Consider the following 9,580-nt stretch of genomic DNA (forward strand, 5'->3'; position numbering starts at 1 on the left):
GGCGTCCTTCGGCTTCTCCGCGCCGCCGCAGCTCCACTCCGGCGCCCTGCTCGTCGCCGGCGCCCCGCGCGTCGCCCCACACCGCAGTCGCTGCCCCGCGCCTCCTCCTCCACGCCGGCGCCCTCCCCGGCGAGAAGCCCGACCATCGACGCCCCGTCCTCGAGCTCGAACTCCGGCCGGCGATCCTCGGGAACCGTGCCGCTACAGTAACTCCGGCGAGATCCGATCTGTATCTGGAAACCCTAGGGGTTGACCTTTTTTCCCTAAGTCCCAGATTATATTGCCATGTTCATAGCATCGTAACTCTCTCTCCGTAGCTCCGTTTTGGACGTATAGCATATCAAAATGTTCGTCTTCGAGAGCACATCATCTCATCTCATTGCATCATTTTCATGTGAGTTCATCTTGATGCCCGAAATGCTGTTGGAAGAGTGCTATCTGAGTTAATTGTTAGATCTGCTGCTCCAAATAGCTATTTGTCATTTTTGCCATGATTATTGTGTGCCTGATATGCCCCTGAGCTCTACATGTGTTTTTTCATATGCTTTGCTATCTTTCCAGAGGTGCTATCCATGTATTTTTGTGATATGTGTGGTGACTAGCACAAGCTTGCAAAGTGGTGCATTTGTTAATGCTGATTTCAGGGACTTAGCAATTCCACTAAGTCCTTGGACTGTTTTTATCAATATGCCATATGTTCATGTTGTTTCCTAGTGATCCATGCCTCTTTTGAGGATGCTCAGTAAGGATGATTTGTTAATCGTGTAGTGCTCTATCCATCCATGTCTTTGTTTGCAATTGTGGAGCACCATAGCTTGAGTCAATCGAGCTCTACTTTTGCTATTTCGTGAATCTGGGCAGATTGTCTACTTGTTAGCGATTTTGCCGAGGATATTGAAGTTGATCCGTGCATGCTATGTTATTGTTCTTGCCATGTCTAACTTGCATAATGTGTATTCTTGACGGATGTATGCTTAGATTGTCATGCCTTGCTCTATAGTGAGTGCATGAGCTCGTAAACATGCCTACTTGATATCTGATTTGCGTGCTCCAGTTTTTCACTAAGTCTGTGATTTGATTATGTTTTTGCCATGTTCACATACTTGCAATTGTATTTTCTGATCCCTTTTGGCTCAAGGTCACTAAGGGACTTTTGTTAAGCTCTTTGAGTAGCTCCATGCCATGCCTTGCTTTTCCATGTTAAGTTCCTTTAGCATATAGTTTTCTTGCTCCAAAGTGTGCTACCTGATCTGAAATTCCAGACAAGTGTTAATTTCACAAAGTCTGAAATCTGTTTACCAATTGCACTTTTGACATGCTTGTTTGAACATGTTAATGGATGAATTGGCCGTAGCTCAGTGTTCATCTTTTGTTAAGCATCATGAATGGATCCCTGCCATGTGTTTTGTTGCCATGTTTGAGTGCCGTAGCATGTTTGTCTTGTTGCATTTAGATGGCTACTTGATGTATATCGCAGACCGTTGTCATATTTGAATCGCTTGCCATTTCCAAACCGTGTCTCCGATTCCGGTGTTCTTTATATCGATTTCAACCGAAATCACCTCACCTTTCCAGTGGCACACTTGGATTTCCAAGTTGAGTCCAGGTTCATTCACTCCTTGTCAAATCTTGCATATGCATCACATATCGCATCCCGCATAGCATACCATATTTGCATCATGTTGTTTGAGTTTGCACGTGGTTGATCGTGTTCCGTTTGCTTGTTTGTCTTGTTTGGGTAGAGCCGGGAGATGAGTTCGCTAACGAGGAGCCCGTTGAGTTTGCTTTCGAGGATCCAGTCAACTCTGACAACTTTGCAGGCAAGATGATCATACCCTCGAAATCACTTCTATCTTTGCTTTGCTAGATGCTCGCTCTTTTGCTATGCCTATGCTATGATGCCTACCACTTGCTTGTCATGCCTCCCAAATTGCCATGTCAAACCTCTAACCCACCATGTCCTAGCAAACCGTTGATTGGCTATGTTACCGCTTTGCTCAACCCCTCTTATAGCGTTGCTAGTTGCAGGTGAAGATTGGAGACCGTTCCTTGTTGGAACATTATTTACTTGTTGGGATATCATTATTTTACCTTGTTATATTAATGCATCTATATACTTGGTGAAGGGTGGAAGGCTCGGCCTCTCGCCTAGTGTTTTGTTCCACTCTTGCCGCCCTAGTTTCCGTTATATCGGTGTTATGTTCCCGGATTTTGCGTTCCTTACGCGGTTGGGTGATAATGGGAACCCCTTGACAGTCCGCCTTGAATTAAACTCCTCCAGCAATGCCCAACCTTGGTTTTACCATTTTCCACCTAGCCTTTTTCCCTTGGGTTTCGCAGACTCAAGGGTCATCTTTATTTTAAACCCCCGGGCCAGTGCTTCTCTAAGCATTGGTCCAACCTAGAGCACCGTGCGGGGCCATCCCTTGGCAACTTGGGTTATGTTGGCTCCCGTACGCTTAGCTTATCTGGTGTGCCCTGAGAATGAGATATGTGCAGCTCCTATCGGGATTTGTCGGCACAGCGGGTGGTGTTGCTAGACTTGTTTTACCATTGTCGGAGTTGTCTTGTAGAACCGGGATGCCGAGTCTGATCAGAATGTCTCGGGAGAAGGTATATCCTTCGTTGACCGTGAGAGCTTGTCATGGGCTAAGTTGGGACTCCCCTGCAGGGATTTGAACTTTCGAAAGCCGTGCCCGCGGTTATGGGCAGATGGGAATTTGTTAATGTCCGGTTGTAGATAACTTGAACCTTAACTTAATTAAAATGAATCAATTGGTGTGAGTTACCATGATGGTCTCTTCTCGGCGGAGTCCGGGAAGTGAACATGGTGTTGGAGTAATGCTTTCCGCAGGTTGTTCTCTAGTTATTCGTTCGCGCTTTGCCTTCTCTTCTCGCTCTCTTTTGCGAATAGGTTAACCACCATACATGCTAGTCGCTTGCTGCAGCGCCTCATATTACCTTGCCTTACCTATAAGCTTAAATAGTCTTGATCGCGAGGGTGCGAGATTGCTAAGTCCTTGTGGCTCACAGATTACTTCCAAACCAGATGCAGGGCCTGATGACTCCGTTCCAGATGACGCGCTTGAGCTCAAGTGGGAGTTCGACGAGGACTCACGCTGTTACTACGTGTCTTTCCCTGATGATCAGTAGTGGTGCCCAGTTGGGGCGATCGGGACCGTGTCGCATATTGGGTTGATCTTTTATTTTGTCACCGTAGTCGGGCCATGAGTTATTGGATGATGTAATGCTATTTATGTACTTTGTTTGATGTGGCGAGTGTAAGCCAACTATGTACCTTCCCCTTTTATTATTTATATTACTTGGGATGTTGTGAAGATTGCCTTACTTGCGACATTGCTTTCAATGCGGTTATGCCTCTAAGTCGTGCTTCGACACGTAGGAGAGATAGCCGCATCGAGGGTGTTACAAGTTGGTAATCAGAGCCTTCCCCGACCTTAGGAGCCCCCACTAATTGATCGTTTTTAGCAGCCGTTGTTGAGTCTAGAAAAATGTTTTGAGTCATTTAGGAATTATATATTGGAGAGTTTAGGGATTCTTTTTACTCCCCAGTCCCTTCATCGCTCTGGTAAGGCATCCTGACATAGAGTTTTGACTCTTCTCTTCTCAAATTTCACTAAAAAAAATTTAGGATCACGCGGGTATCTTGGAATCGTTCCGATGGATTTGTGACGAGAACATTGTTCTTGGTGCCTCCTGTCATTTAGGGGTTGTGGCAGTGTCCCGGGGAGTTGAGCTCCAAGGTGTTGTCGTCACAATTTTATTGTTGCAGTTCTGGAATACCTGAGTTTAGTACGCCGACATCGAAAATCTCTTTTATGCAGTTGTTGGTGAGATAACCTCGACGCCACCCAGTACTGAGGCCGGAGTTCGGGAGTATTGCCATAACTTGTATAACAGATGCTTTTCGAAGGTTGAGGTAGATGGTTTCTGAAGTTTTTCTCGGTTATGTGTTGAAGGATGGATACAGCTGGATGTAGGATTTGCTAGATTTGGGTGAGATATTATGCTTCCCCTATATCCCCAACACCTGATTGCATAACCGGAAAGGTTCGGGAGTTTCATAGGTGGGAATTCTTGTAGCTCTAGCTCTTCTTCCACGGATATTTGGTTTGAGATTGGGATTTCTTACCGAGTATTTGTTCTTAATTCGTACATTGTTGATTTATTCCTCTACCTAAATCCTAAGTGGCTTCTCAATTTATGGATATGTGACCATTTCAAGTGGAATGCATTCGTTCTTATGTTCGGATGTGAAGACTATATGTTGCAATTTCAACCCGCTTGATTCAGCTTCATTTTATCTATCAATGTGCTAACGGATGTCACCCTCTTCAGGATGGCTCCCGCTAAGAGCAGCAATCAGAATCAGAATCAGGATACGCCACCACCCCCCTCCTCCGGAGGCATGGCAAGCTGTGATGGCTGCTACCAATGCAAACACGCAGTTGATCATGCAAATTCTTCAAGAGCGCAATCAAGCGAACCAAGGCAACCAAGGCAACAATCAGAATCACTTTGCTACACTCAACCAGTTCCTTGCTAACCAGCCAAAGACCTTCAGCAATTGTGTTGAGGCAACTGATGCTGACGATTGGCTCGTGGACCTATGCAAGTATTTCGAGTGCAGTAACGTCAGGCATGAGGACTTTGTCAAGTTCGCTTCCTTCCAACTCAAAGACCAAGCCGCAGAATGGTTCCAGCAGTACAAGGATTCCAGAGGAGGCCGTGTGATTACCTGGGATGAATTCCGTCAAGACTTCAAAGCTCATCATATTCCTCAGAGCGTGGTTGAAAGCAAGCGTGAGGAATTCCGCAACCTGAACAAGGCTCTATGTCTGTCTATGACTACAACAAGTTGTTTCAGAAGCTCGCCCGCTTTGCTAAGCAGGATGTCCCTGATGAGAAGAGCATGATATACCAGTTCAGGGGTGGTCTTAGAGAAGAAATCCAGCTAGCTCTTGTTCTCTTTGAGCCCTTGAGGTACGATGAGTTCTACAACATGGCATTGAAGCAAGAGGCTGCTCAACTGAAGTGTGATGCTTCCAAGAAGCGAGTCAGAGATGCTACTCCTTCTTCCTCTACTCAAGTGGCCAAGCAGCAGAAGTATTGGCTTCCTCCTCCTCCGTTCTGTCAGCCGTATCAGAAGAGCAAAGGTGGCAGTGGATCTTCCCACCCACCCAACCCTGGCTTTCAGAACAAAACTTCGTCTCAAGCTCCAAGATCGAGTGCTCCGTATCACCGTCCGCTTTCAGAGGTCACGTGCAACAAGTGCCAACAGAAGGGTTACTATGCCAACAAATGCTTCAATCAGAGGTGTCTCCCTCCTCCTCCTCCTCCTCTGAGATCGGCAAGTACAGCTGTGGTCAAGCATAACCCCAAGCACGCCAAGGTCAACTTGCTAAATGCAGCTCAGGCAGAGGACTCGTCAGATGTCATCATGGGTAACTTTCCAGTTAACTCTTTTCCCGCAAAATTTCTTTTTGACACTGGTGCATCGCATTGTTTCATGTCAAGATCATTTGTTTCCAAGCATGACTTCGTTTCGCAAATGTTGGGTAAACCTATGGGAGTGGTTTCTCCGGCTAAGTCTATGAGGGCTACTTCAATAGTCCAGGATGTTTCTATCATGATGGGTGATTTCAAGTTTCTGGCTTCTCCAATGGTCCTTGGTAACTCGGATATTGATCTTATTCTTGAAATGGATTGGCTTTCCAAGCACAAGGCTTAGCTTGATTGTGCTGCCAGGCAGATTCAATTAACTCATTCGTCTGAGGATGTAATTGTCTTTGCCGCTAATGACGATACAATCCGGCTGTTTTCTCTCAATGAGAAGGGTGAACTGGATGCCATCTCGCAAATTCCAGTCGTTTGCGAATATCAAGACGTCTTTCTAGAAGAGCTTCCAGGAATGCCTCCGCACCGGACAGTTGAATTCGTCATCGATCTTGAGCCTGGCATGGAACCGGTTTGCAAGCGTCCCTACAAGCTCGGACATGAAGAGTTGAAGGAGCTGAAGAAGCAACTCGATATTCAAGAGCGAATGGGTCTCATCTGACCTAGTTCCTCTCCGTGGGGTTGTGGTGTTCTTTTTGTGAAGAAGAAGGATGGAACGGGCCGACTTTGTGTTGACTACCGTCCATTGAATAAGAATACTATCAAGAACAAATACCCACTTCCCAACATCAACGAGCTGTTCGAACAACTCAAAGGTGCCCAAGTATTCTCCAAGCTTGATCTCCGTATGGGTTATCATCAGATTCGAATCCGTGAGCAAGATATTCCCAAGACGGCTTTCAGGACAAGCTATGGTTCATATGAATACACTGTCATGTCTTTTGGCCTCGTCAACGCTCCTCCGACTTTCTCTCGCATGATGAACTTCTTCTTCAACGCCTACACCAATGACTTTGTTTTGTTCTATCTCGACGACATTCTGGTCTTTTCAAAGAACAAGGAAGATCATGCCAAGCACTTGCGTTTGGTACTCGATAAGCTTAGGGAACACCAGTTCTACGCCAAGTTCTCAAAGTGCGAGTTTTGGCTCGATGAGGTTCTTTATCTTGGGCATATCATCTCTGCCAAGGGCATTGCGGTGAATCCTGAGAAGGTGTCTGCAATTGTGAATTGGGAACCACCTCAGAACGTGAAGCAACTCCGTAGCTTCCTCGGTCTCGCAAGCTACTGTCGAAGGTTCATTGAGAACTTTTCAAAGATTGCAAAGCCTCTTTCAAATCTTCTCCAGAAGCACGTCAAGTACGTTTGGTCTCCGGAGTGTGACATTGCTTTCAAAACTTTGAAAGAGAAATTGGTCACTGCTCCAGTTCTGACTCCTCCTGATGAATCCAAACCGTTCGAGGTCTTCGACGATGCCTCTCTCCAAGGTCTTGGTGCAGTGTTGATGCAAGAAAAGAAAGTTGTGGCTTATACCTCTCGCTAGTTGAAGCCCAACAAGAAGAACTACCCCACTCATGACCTCGAGTTGGCGGCAGTTGTGCATGCTCTTTTGACTTGGAGACATCTCTTATTGGGAAGAAAAGTGGACATCTTCACTGACCACAAGAGTCTCAAGTACATCTTCACTCAGCCTAATCTCAACCTCAGGCAAACTCGATGGGTCGAAATGATTCAAGATTATAATCCGAGTATCGAGTATACTCCAGGCAAGGCCAACGTGATTGCTGACGCATTGAGCACGAAGGCTTATTGCAACAGTCTGATTCTCAAGCCTTATCAACACGAGCTTTGTGAAGCTTTCTGCAAACTTAATCTGCAAGTTGTTCCTCAAGGTTTCCTCGCCAACCTTCAAGTCTCTCCTACCTTGGAAGAGCATATTCGTCAGGCTCAGCTTCTTGATGCTATGGTGAAGAAGGTGAAGATTGGGATTGCCAAGAGCCAACCCAAGTACAAGTGCTACCGCCTTGATGACAAGGATACTCTCTTCTTCGAGGATCGCATTGTTGTGCCCAAAGGTGACCTTCGTAAAGTGATCATGAATGAGGCTCACAATTCACTCCTCTCCATCCACCCTGGGAGCACGAAGATGTATCAGGACCTCAAGCAGGCTTATTGGTGGACTCGAATGAAGCGCGAGATTGCTTAGTTCGTGAATGAGTGTGATGTCTGCAGAAGAGTGAAGGCAGAACACCAAAGGCCAGCTGGTCTCCTCCAACCTCTTGCCATTCCAGAATGGAAGTTTGACCACATTGAGATGGACTTCGTGACTGGGTTTCCAAAGTCCAAGCGTGGCAATGATGCTATATTCGTTGTCATCGACAAACTCACTAAAGTGCCTCACTTTCTGCCTATCAAAGAGTCAATCACTGCAGCTCAATTGCCGGAGCTCTATACCTCTCGAATTGTCTCGCTTCACGGTATTCCACAGGTGATCTCTTCAGACCGTGGCAGCATCTTTACCTCCAAGTTTTGGGATTCTTTTCAGAAGGCCATGGGTACCAACATCCGCTTCAGCACAACTTTCCATCCTCAAACTAGCGGTCAAGTCGAGCGTGTCAATCAGATTCTTGAAGATATGCTCAGGGCTTGTGTGATCTCCTTCGGCATGAAGTGGGAGGATTGTCTTCCATATGCTGAATTCTCCTACAACAACAGTTTTCAAGCAAGTTCGGGCAAGGCCCCATTCGAAATTCTGTATGGCAGGAAGTGCCGTACCCCTCTCAACTGGTCTAAAACCGGTGAACGTCAACTTCTGGGAAATGACTTAATCACAGAGGCAGAGGAAATGTGCAAAGTCATTCGAGATAACCTCAAAGCAGCGTAATCGCGCCAGAAGAGCTACTATGATAGGAAGCACCATGATTTGGCTTTCGAGATCGGAGATCATGTTTACCTCCACGTCTCTCCAATGAAAGGTACTCGTCGCTTCGGTATCAAAGGGAAGCTTGCCCCTAGATACGTGGGACCTTTCAAGATCGTCAGCAAGAGAGGCGATCTCGCTTATCAACTCGAGCTTCCTTCAAACTTTGCAAATGTGCATGACGCGTTCCATGTCTCTCAGCTCCGCAAGTGCTTCAAGACTCCTGACCGCACCGTCAACTTCGAAGACATTGATCTCCAAGAATATCTCTCTTATCGTGAGCACCCCATTGCTATTCTTGAAGAGACTGAACGCAAGACTCGCAATAAGTCAATCAAATTCCTCAAAGTCAAGTGGTCACACCATTCCGACCATGAAGCCACCTGGGAACGCGAGGATCACCTCCGTTTTGAGTACCCAGCGTTCTTCCAGTCCTAGATCTCGGGACGAGATCCTTTCGTAGTGGTGGAGTGTTGTAACACCCCAGATATGATTTACCTAATATGTAATCCAACTCTTGCCGTTTCCGGCGTTAAGTTATTTTATTTCCTCGGGTTCGGGTTTTTGTCTCCGTGTGTTGTTGTTATTTTCATGCATCTCATATCATGTCATCATGTGCATTGCATTTGCATACGTGTTTGTCTCATGCATCCGAGCATTTCCCCTGTTGTCCGTTTTGCATTACGGCGCTCCGTTCTCCTCCGATGGTCATTTCTACCTTTCTTTCGTGTGTGGGGATTAAACATTTCCGGATTGGACCGAGACTTGCCAAGCGGCCTTGGTTTACTACCGGTAGACCGCCTATCAAGTTTTGTACCATTTGGACTTCGTTTGATGCTCCAACGGCTAACCGAGGGACCGGAAAGGCCTCGTGTGTGTTGCAGCCCAACACCCCTCCATTTTGGCCCAAAAGCCACCAAAACCCTCTCCATCTTCTAGAGCGTTCGATCACGATCGCGTGGCCGAAAACCGCACCTCATTTGGACACTCCTAGCTCCCTCTATGCCTATAAATAGCCCCCCTCTGAAATCCATGGGTTCTTCTCCCCCGAAACCCTAAAAAAATCGTCCCGCCACCACCGGACATGTCCGATTGCCGCCGGACAAAGTCATCCGCCGCCGCCAGCCACTCCCGTGCCGCCATGTGGACCCAGCCACCACCTCCCGCCGCCGGCCCGCGGAGCCTGTGCAGGGCCCCCGCGGCCCAGTCGCCTCGCCCAGCCGCCCGGTTCCTCCCGCCGCC

This window comes from Triticum aestivum, chromosome 3A (genome assembly GCF_018294505.1).
Source record: "Triticum aestivum cultivar Chinese Spring chromosome 3A, IWGSC CS RefSeq v2.1, whole genome shotgun sequence".
Lineage (NCBI taxonomy): Eukaryota > Viridiplantae > Streptophyta > Magnoliopsida > Poales > Poaceae > Triticum > Triticum aestivum.